Below are 9,977 nucleotides of genomic sequence, written 5' to 3' on the forward strand. Positions count from 1 at the left end.
TCCTTATGTAAAGCTCAGCACACTCAAAGCTTGTTAAGAGGGGCAACTCAAAACTCTAAAAATCTTCCTTAAGAAATTATACAAGCATGCAGTACATACGAGCTTCGATGTGCAAATCTCCCGGTTGGTTTCCGCAGGGTACCTTTCGTATATATTAGCCACAGTTGCCAAATGCCTACTCAGGGAAGTAAAGCATGAGGAAGTTATGACACGCAGTCCGAGAGACCGCACTACAAGGCCTGTTATTGTGCTTATCTTCACAACTTTTCCCACAAGCTAAAAAGAAACAATGAAGCCAATGTAGACGTCATCTTTCCCGCTCCGTATTAACTTTTTAGCTCATATAAAAAGGTAAATGGGCCTTCTTTTCGACCAACCTGCTGCAGCAAGAACCAAAAAAAAAAAAGGTTTGTTCCTTGCACAGAAGGAGTGATTTATAAGTTTCTCGTTTCCTGTGGAAAACGCTACATCGGACAGACAGGACGATGTCTCAACGACCAACTTCGGGAACACAATAACAGCTCCATCAAGACTGACTCTGGCCATTTCAGAATCCACTGCCGAGATTGCGGGTGTTCTCTGCTTCTGGCCAACTCCACCATCCTGGACAGGAGCAATAACAAACGGATGCGAGAAATGATAAAAACCGCGAACATTTTCAGGCCAGATAGCATATTTGTTAGGACATCTTCGGTAGCAGTATAAAAAGAAGTGTTACACTATTTAGAAAAAAAACATTAGCTAGTAATATCAGCTGTAGTTTGAATTACTTCTTTATTTATGATAGTAATAGAAGATTAAGAAGCGTATTACAAACCAGAGTTGGGAGTCAGCGCAGTGTGGTTGTTCTTTCTTTGTGTGAGTGATTTTTGACGTGTGCTTGTCCTAGCGCGCTGCGGAGTGTAATCATGAACCACCAACCCGCCCATGAGTATTATATCCACTCCTCATGTGCCTTCGAGGATATTTAATAAACCGTTGAATCTTAGCGAAAAGCGGAGACATCACGACAAGCTTGTCGTGTTCCAGCAGTTGCAGTTGATTCCCAAGATTTAATTTTTAAGTTATGGGTTAAACATTAGATAGTGAGAAATTCACAGAATATTGTGAATGGACACTTTTTTATTTTATTTATTTATTTATTTATCTACCTGAACTGGTTTTCGCACTAATACAGGAACAAAGATCAGAGAACATAGTATGTCAAGGAGCCCGTGCACAAACCAAAGCCGACATTCCTGATCTTCATCTCCACCATGTAGTAGACTTCGTTGTCAGAATTTCTATCGTCTTGATTATACCAGGTAATGCAGAGGCCCTTTTCCCCTTCCGGAACACGGTTTCCGAGTTTAATCCCATTAACATTGCAGTGACCACAACCACGGTCCGTAAACCACCAGCCACCACTTCGTCGGTGTAGCAACCGTCTCTTTCGGACCTCCTCTTCTTGATAGTGAACGAGGCTCCGTCGTGGGATGACAGCGCGTCGTAACCTGCACACATGAGCAAAAACAGCGTGATTGAATCATTGGCATTGACCACTCTAAGATTATTATATACTCACAAGATGTAAATCAAAAATAAGTTGTTCTATTGAATGGAAACATCTAGAAACCTCTTGCTGCATCAGTGAAGTGAAAAATGTTTTTCTTAACTTGCCAACTCTTTAAAGCTCTGTTTTTACAGCGGAGCTGTCAAGGACTAGGTTCCCCAGGATCGTGTCCGTCTATGCCGACACGAACCTACCTTTGACCTACCTGGACGTCTACCGCCATCTATAAGGGGCGGCGGCAAGCACACAACCAGTATGGTTTCCGCCATCGCTCGTAGATGGCGGCAACCTTTCCAGCTATAATAGAAGAATGGATAGTCGGGCGCGTTGGTGGGAATTCATCGTAGAAAACAGCGCGAAAAACAAACGACGACGAAGAAGAAACACGCAGTGTATCGAGTACAGCTCCGCTAGGGTTCCGTGAATGAGCAACGGGTAACTGTACCGTACACAGACCTCCTTCGTCTGTAGTCTACGCAAAATCTGGCTGTGCTACCTTTTTTTAAAAGTTAGAACCACGGGAACATTTAAGGGCTCTTTGGCTCACGTACTGCACCTGTGTCGATAATCTCCTGAAGTGCCGTGTCCAGGAGTTCCCTTTTGTGCTCGCTGATGGGGGCGCGGATTGCACCTCCGGGCCGATGTGTCACCGGTTTCGACTCGGTGCAGCAGGAGGCCTGTCTTTCCTGGTCGCTCCGTGAGCATCGAACACGCTCAATTGTTTCTTTTTTCTTTTTTTTGTAAAGTTATTTCCCTGGAATTTCTGCAGTGCAGCGTGAATGCCTGCAGGCAGAATAAAGGCCGGTTCACACATGCAGCGAAGCGCTAAGTTAGCGCTACGTGAGCGCTCCAAGGAGCGCTCATGTGGCGCTTCCTAGCGCGTGATGTAGCGCTCGGTTAGCGCTTCAGTAGCGCTCTGTTAGCGCTTCAGAAGCGCTTTGTTAGCGCTCTGTTAGCGCTACAGAAGTGCTTTGTTAGCGCTCTCATGCTCCTTGTGCCGTGCTTGCTGCTACGGAACAGCGCGTGCACGGCGATTCCTTTGTTGTTGTTTTTCCTTTGGTATTAAAAGAAGAGGAAGTAAAACAGCCGCTCTCCAATCAAGGGGTCGGGCAGGCGATTCGGAGTCATGGACTGTGAGCGACTAATTGATTGGGTACGACCTCATCGCTTTCTATTTGATATGCGTGACCCTGGTTTCAAAGACACGCAGTTAAAAATAATCGCCTTCGAAAGAGCTCTGTATCTCGGTCCCTCAGCCTATGAACAAGGTTCGCCGGGTACCCGTCAGTATCTCGGTGGCGAAAGATTTCGCGCACCCAGAAGGCTCTTCTGGGCGTTAAGCCGTCCAAACACATATGCACTAATTGCGTATCTAAGAGCACTTGTCGCATTTCTATTTCAGCATCCCACATGTCCGCCATGGTGCTGCTGATGCACACCCAACCACAAGAACCGGAACCGCAGTGCACGCGCTAATCCGCTGCACCGCGGTACAAGAAGCGCTACTGAAGCCCTAACAAGGCGCTACATGGAGCGCTAACAAGGCGCTACTGGAGCGCTAACAAGGCGCTACAGAAGCGCTAATCGCGCGCTATGTTCGAACAAAGTCACGTGCTAGGAAGCGCCACATGAGCGCTCCTTGGAGCGCTCACGTAACGCTAACTTAGCGCTCCGCTGTATGTGTGAACAGGCCTTAACTGGGGCAGCCGTGAAATGGGTCGGGAGTGTTGGGCCGGTAATGCAGTCTTCTTGCCTGGTAAACGGAGTCAGCTTCATCTGGCATCCTAGCCGGTGGCCTCCACCAGGTAAATCAAGTGTCGTCTTCTCGCCTATTATGAAAGTCTCGGCCAAAGGTTACGGGTATACGGTAAGCCCCGGTAGATAAGGAAAGCGCTGGCGCCGTGTCTTCTTGTTGAGCAAAATATTAGGCCCCGCAGGTTTTTTCGAAACGAGAAGATAATTGCAGAGGCGTGTCAGATGAAGGAAGCGTTATTTTTTTTCTCGATTTGCATAGTTTGTATGCAACCTCCCTAACACGCTAGATAGTTGTCCCGAACTCCAAAAGCGCAGAAATAGGAAAACAACGCAAGGTAATTTTCACGCGTGTTTCGATCATTTGTGTGGTAGGCTGCAATCGACATATAAAGAAAAGCGTCGCAGCTTCTGTACTCCCAGATGTGCGAGCCGTTGGCGACTGTAAAACTGGGTTAAACACTGCCGGCCGTGTTGAGTTCGGGACTCGTGTTCTTTCAGAATTTTGTATTCAAAACCAGGGGGATGGAACTCATCTCGGAATCTCCGCTCAAACTCAGCTATGTTTTTGAACGTAGTTTGCAGCGTTTACCAGCACGCACCACTTGACTGTAGCGCAAGCAGGAGTATCCTCTCCATCATGAGGGATTCCGATGCTCCTGAGGTGGCTTTGTAGATGTCTAGCTCACCCAGGAAATCAGCGACCGGCTTCTTGGGTGAGCTGCGCGAGCTGCAGCCAGCTGTCGGCGCAGTTCCGGCTCACGTGCCGCCCTTACGCCAATACCCTGCGTGATGGCATCACACTTGACTGCTTCCTTCTCGAGCAGCTCAGCTTGGACGTCTGCCTCACCTGGGCAATCTGCGTTCGCTTCGTCAGCCATCCGTGGTGGAAGAAGCAAACAAAACATACCGAGCAGACGAGCAACCGTTCGCTCTTGAGCGCGATAATCGCGCACTAGCAAGGAGTACACGCCTCCAAAGCGACATAGGTTTTCGTGACGCTGAGTTGATTAATAGTCACGCAGTCGCTAGTCAAAATAATGCGGACGCGGTTCGTCGCGCCAAAAAAAAAAGCATTGGATTGAAAAAAAAAAAGCTCACAGTGTGAAGAAATCCGAACCCCATGTCATTCCGACAGGAGGAAAGCTAAAGCACGTTGGGCGCCATGTGCAAAAGTTGCCTTGCTGCATTCCCAAAACAGGGCCAGCAAGAAGCCAGGATTTCGAAAATTCAGGAGCAACAAAGTGAAAAGGTGCGGTGGTCCCCTCTTACCTGGCCGCAATCAGTCAGTGTGGGAGGCTGCTTGTCCGTCGGTGCAGCATGACGCGGCGTTCCCGAACACTGTTGGTGTTTCAGGGAACCATGGCTCGAGCAGTCAACCTGCGTGGTAAAAGAACAGGGCGCTTCGAGTTGAGAGACGGTTCCACTATCAGCAGCAACAAAGTGAAAAGGTGCGGTGGTCCCCTCTCACCTGCCCGCAATCAGTCAGTGTGGGAGGCTGCTTGTCCGTCGGTGCAGCATGACATGGCGTTCCCGAACACTGTTGGTGTTTCAGGGAACCATGGCTCGAGCAGTCAACCTGCGTGGTAAAAGAACAGGGCGCTTCGAGTTGAGAGACGGTTCCACTATCAGAAGCAACAAAGTGAAAAGGTGCGGTGGTCCCCTCTTATCTGGCCGCAATCAGTCAGTGTGGGAGGCTGCTTGTCCGTCGGTGCAGCATGGCACGGCGTTCCCGAACACTGTTGGTGTTTCAGGGAACCATGGCTCGAGCAGTCAACCTGCGTGGTAAAAGAACAGGGCGCTTCGAGTTGAGAGACGGTTCCACTATCAGAAGCAACAAAGTGAAAAGGTGCGGTGGTCCCCTCTTACCTGGCCGCAATCAGTCAGTGTGGGAGGCTGCTTGTCCGTCGGTGCAGCATGACATGGCGTTCCCGAACACTGTTGGTGTTTCAGGGAACCATGGCTCGAGCAGTCAACCTGCGTGGTAAAAGAACAGGGCGCTTCGAGTTGAGAGACGGTTCCACTATCAGCAGCAACAAAGTGAAAAGGTGCGGTGGTCCCCTCTTACCTGGCCGCAATCAGTCAGTGTGGGAGGCTGCTTGTCCGTCGGTGCAGCATGACATGGCGTTCCCGAACACTGTTGGTGTTTCAGGGAACCATGGCTCGAGCAGTCAACCTGCGTGGTAAAAGAACAGGGCGCTTCGAGTTGAGAGACGGTTCCACTATCAGAAGCAACAAAGTGAAAAGGTGCGGTGGTCCCCTCTTACCTGGCCGCAATCAGTCAGTGTGGGAGGCTGCTTGTCCGTCGGTGCAGCATGACATGGCGTTCCCGAACACTGTTGGTGTTTCAGGGAACCATGGCACGAGCAGTCAACCTGTCTGGTAAAAGAACAGGGCGCTTCAAGTTGAGAGACGGTTCCACTATCAGCAGCAACAAAGTGAAAAGGTGCGGTGGTCCCCTCTTACCTGCCCGCAATCAGTCAGTGTGGGAGGCTGCTTGTCCGTCGGTGCAGCATGACATGGCGTTCCCGAACACTGTTGGTGTTTCAGGGAACCATGGCTCGAGCAGTCAACCTGCGTGGTAAAAGAACAGGGCGCTTCGAGTTGAGAGACGGTTCCACTATCAGCAGCAACAAAGTGAAAAGGTGCGGTGGTCACCTCTTACCTGCCCGCAATCAGTCAGTGTGGGAGGCTGCTTGTCCGTCGGTGCAGCATGACATGGCGTTCCCGAACACTGTTGGTGTTTCAGGGAACCATGGCTCGAGCAGTCAACCTGCGTGGTAAAAGAACAGGGCGCTTTGAGTTGAGAGACGGTTCCACTATCAGCAGCAACAAAGTGAAAAGGTGCGGTGGTCCCCTCTTACCTGCCCGCAATCAGTCAGTGTGGGAGGCTGCTTGTCCGTCGGTGCAGCATGACATGGCGTTCCCGAACACTGTTGGTGTTTCAGGGAACCATGGCTCGAGCAGTCAACCTGCGTGGTAAAAGAACAGGGCGCTTCGAGTTGAGAGACGGTTCCACTATCAGCAGCAACAAAGTGAAAAGGTGCGGTGGTCACCTCTTACCTGCCCGCAATCAGTCAGTGTGGGAGGCTGCTTGTCCGTCGGTGCAGCATGACATGGCGTTCCCGAACACTGTTGGTGTTTCAGGGAACCATGGCTCGAGCAGTCAACCTGCGTGGTAAAAGAACAGGGCGCTTCGAGTTGAGAGACGGTTCCACTATCAGCAGCAACAAAGTGAAAAGGTGCGGTGGTCCCCTCTTACCTGCCCGCAATCAGTCAGTGTGGGAGGCTGCTTGTCCGTCGGTGCAGCATGACATGGCGTTCCCGAACACTGTTGGTGTTTCAGGGAACCATGGCTCGAGCAGTCAACCTGCGTGGTAAAAGAACAGGGCGCTTTGAGTTGAGAGACGGTTCCACTATCAGCAGCAACAAAGTGAAAAGGTGCGGTGGTCACCTCTTACCTGCCCGCAATCAGTCAGTGTGGGAGGCTGCTTGTCCGTCGGTGCAGCATGACATGGCGTTCCCGAACACTGTTGGTGTTTCAGGGAACCATGGCTCGAGCAGTCAACCTGCGTGGTAAAAGAACAGGGCGCTTCGAGTTGAGAGACGGTTCCACTATCAGCAGCAACAAAGTGAAAAGGTGCGGTGGTCCCCTCTTACCTGCCCGCAATCAGTCAGTGTGGGAGGCTGCTTGTCCGTCGGTGCAGCATGACATGGCGTTCCCGAACACTGTTGGTGTTTCAGGGAACCATGGCTCGAGCAGTCAACCTGCGTGGTAAAAGAACAGGGCGCTTCGAGTTGAGAGACGGTTCCACTATCAGCAGCAACAAAGTGAAAAGGTGCGGTGGTCACCTCTTACCTGCCCGCAATCAGTCAGTGTGGGAGGCTGCTTGTCCGTCGGTGCAGCATGACATGGCGTTCCCGAACACTGTTGGTGTTTCAGGGAACCATGGCTCGAGCAGTCAACCTGCGTGGTAAAAGAACAGGGCGCTTTGAGTTGAGAGACGGTTCCACTATCAGCAGCAACAAAGTGAAAAGGTGCGGTGGTCCCCTCTTACCTGCCCGCAATCAGTCAGTGTGGGAGGCTGCTTGTCCGTCGGTGCAGCATGACATGGCGTTCCCGAACACTGTTGGTGTTTCAGGGAACCATGGCTCGAGCAGTCAACCTGCGTGGTAAAAGAACAGGGCGCTTCGAGTTGAGAGACGGTTCCACTATCAGCAGCAACAAAGTGAAAAGGTGCGGTGGTCACCTCTTACCTGCCCGCAATCAGTCAGTGTGGGAGGCTGCTTGTCCGTCGGTGCAGCATGACATGGCGTTCCCGAACACTGTTGGTGTTTCAGGGAACCATGGCTCGAGCAGTCAACCTGCGTGGTAAAAGAACAGGGCGCTTCGAGTTGAGAGACGGTTCCACTATCAGCAGCAACAAAGTGAAAAGGTGCGGTGGTCCCCTCTTACCTGCCCGCAATCAGTCAGTGTGGGAGGCTGCTTGTCCGTCGGTGCAGCATGACATGCCGTTCCCGAACACTGTTGGTGTTTCAGGGAACCATGGCTCGAGCAGTCAACCTGCGTGGTAAAAGAACAGGGCGCTTTGAGTTGAGAGACGGTTCCACTATCAGCAGCAACAAAGTGAAAAGGTGCGGTGGTCACCTCTTACCTGCCCGCAATCAGTCAGTGTGGGAGGCTGCTTGTCCGTCGGTGCAGCATGACATGGCGTTCCCGAACACTGTTGGTGTTTCAGGGAACCATGGCTCGAGCAGTCAACCTGCGTGGTAAAAGAACAGGGCGCTTCGAGTTGAGAGACGGTTCCACTATCAGCAGCAACAAAGTGAAAAGGTGCGGTGGTCCCCTCTTACCTGCCCGCAATCAGTCAGTGTGGGAGGCTGCTTGTCCGTCGGTGCAGCATGACATGGCGTTCCCGAACACTGTTGGTGTTTCAGGGAACCATGGCTCGAGCAGTCAACCTGCGTGGTAAAAGAACAGGGCGCTTCGAGTTGAGAGACGGTTCCACTATCAGCAGCAACAAAGTGAAAAGGTGCGGTGGTCCCCTCTTACCTGCCCGCAATCAGTCAGTGTGGGAGGCTGCTTGTCCGTCGGTGCAGCATGACATGGCGTTCCCGAACACTGTTGGTGTTTCAGGGAACCATGGCTCGAGCAGTCAACCTGCGTGGTAAAAGAACAGGGCGCTTCGAGTTGAGAGACGGTTCCACTATCAGCAGCAACAAAGTGAAAAGGTGCGGTGGTCACCTCTTACCTGCCCGCAATCAGTCAGTGTGGGAGGCTGCTTGTCCGTCGGTGCAGCATGACATGGCGTTCCCGAACACTGTTGGTGTTTCAGGGAACCATGGCTCGAGCAGTCAACCTGCGTGGTAAAAGAACAGGGCGCTTCAAGTTGAGAGACGGTTCCACTATCAGCAGCAACAAAGTGAAAAGGTGCGGTGGTCCCCTCTTACCTGCCCGCAATCAGTCAGTGTGGGAGGCTGCTTGTCCGTCGGTGCAGCATGACATGGCGTTCCCGAACACTGTTGGTGTTTCAGGGAACCATGGCTCGAGCAGTCAACCTGCGTGGTAAAAGAACAGGGCGCTTCGAGTTGAGAGACGGTTCCACTATCAGCAGCAACAAAGTGAAAAGGTGCGGTGGTCACCTCTTACCTGCCCGCAATCAGTCAGTGTGGGAGGCTGCTTGTCCGTCGGTGCAGCATGACATGGCGTTCCCGAACACTGTTGGTGTTTCAGGGAACCATGGCTCGAGCAGTCAACCTGCGTGGTAAAAGAACAGGGCGCTTCGAGTTGAGAGACGGTTCCACTATCAGCAGCAACAAAGTGAAAAGGTGCGGTGGTCCCCTCTTACCTGCCCGCAATCAGTCAGTGTGGGAGGCTGCTTGTCCGTCGGTGCAGCATGACATGGCGTTCCCGAACACTGTTGGTGTTTCAGGGAACCATGGCTCGAGCAGTCAACCTGCGTGGTAAAAGAACAGGGCGCTTCAAGTTGAGAGACGGTTCCACTATCAGCAGCAACAAAGTGAAAAGGTGCGGTGGTCCCCTCTTACCTGCCCGCAATCAGTCAGTGTGGGAGGCTGCTTGTCCGTCGGTGCAGCATGACATGGCGTTCCCGAACACTGTTGGTGTTTCAGGGAACCATGGCTCGAGCAGTCAACCTGCGTGGTAAAAGAACAGGGCGCTTCGAGTTGAGAGACGGTTCCACTATCAGCAGCAACAAAGTGAAAAGGTGCGGTGGTCACCTCTTACCTGCCCGCAATCAGTCAGTGTGGGAGGCTGCTTGTCCGTCGGTGCAGCATGACATGGCGTTCCCGAACACTGTTGGTGTTTCAGGGAACCATGGCTCGAGCAGTCAACCTGCGTGGTAAAAGAACAGGGCGCTTCGAGTTGAGAGACGGTTCCACTATCAGAAGCAACAAAGTGAAAAGGTGCGGTGGTCCCCTCTTACCTGGCCGCAATCAGTCAGTGTGGGAGGCTGCTTGTCCGTCGGTGCAGCATGACATGGCGTTCCCGAACACTGTTGGTGTTTCAGGGAACCATGGCACGAGCAGTCAACCTGTCTGGTAAAAGAACAGGGCGCTTCAAGTTGAGAGACGGTTCCACTATCAGCAGCAACAAAGTGAAAAGGTGCGGTGGTCCCCTCTTACCTGCCCGCAATCAGTCAGTGTGGGAGGC

At 52.0% G+C, this 9,977-nt stretch overlaps 1 long non-coding RNA gene across 2 annotated transcripts; it reads right to left on the minus strand.

Moving 5' to 3' along the window:
- Nucleotides 1-4,778: 4,778 nt before the first annotated feature.
- On the minus strand, nt 4,779-5,675 carry LOC121837421. 2 transcript variants are annotated; one of them, XR_006078162.1, is made up of 4 exons: nt 5,572-5,675; nt 5,373-5,480; nt 5,174-5,281; nt 4,779-4,883 (listed from the first exon to the last, which is right to left on the minus strand). It is a non-coding gene; the product is annotated as an uncharacterized LOC121837421 (long non-coding RNA). The 2 variants fall into 2 exon arrangements; XR_006078161.1 differs by lacking the exon at nt 4,779-4,883 and adding an exon at nt 4,981-5,082.
- Nucleotides 5,676-9,977: the final 4,302 nt, after the last annotated feature.

The sequence above is a fragment of the Ixodes scapularis genome, unplaced genomic scaffold, assembly GCF_016920785.2.
Source record: "Ixodes scapularis isolate PalLabHiFi unplaced genomic scaffold, ASM1692078v2 PGA_scaffold3__209_contigs__length_174095766, whole genome shotgun sequence".
NCBI classification, from domain to species: Eukaryota; Metazoa; Arthropoda; class Arachnida; order Ixodida; family Ixodidae; genus Ixodes; species Ixodes scapularis.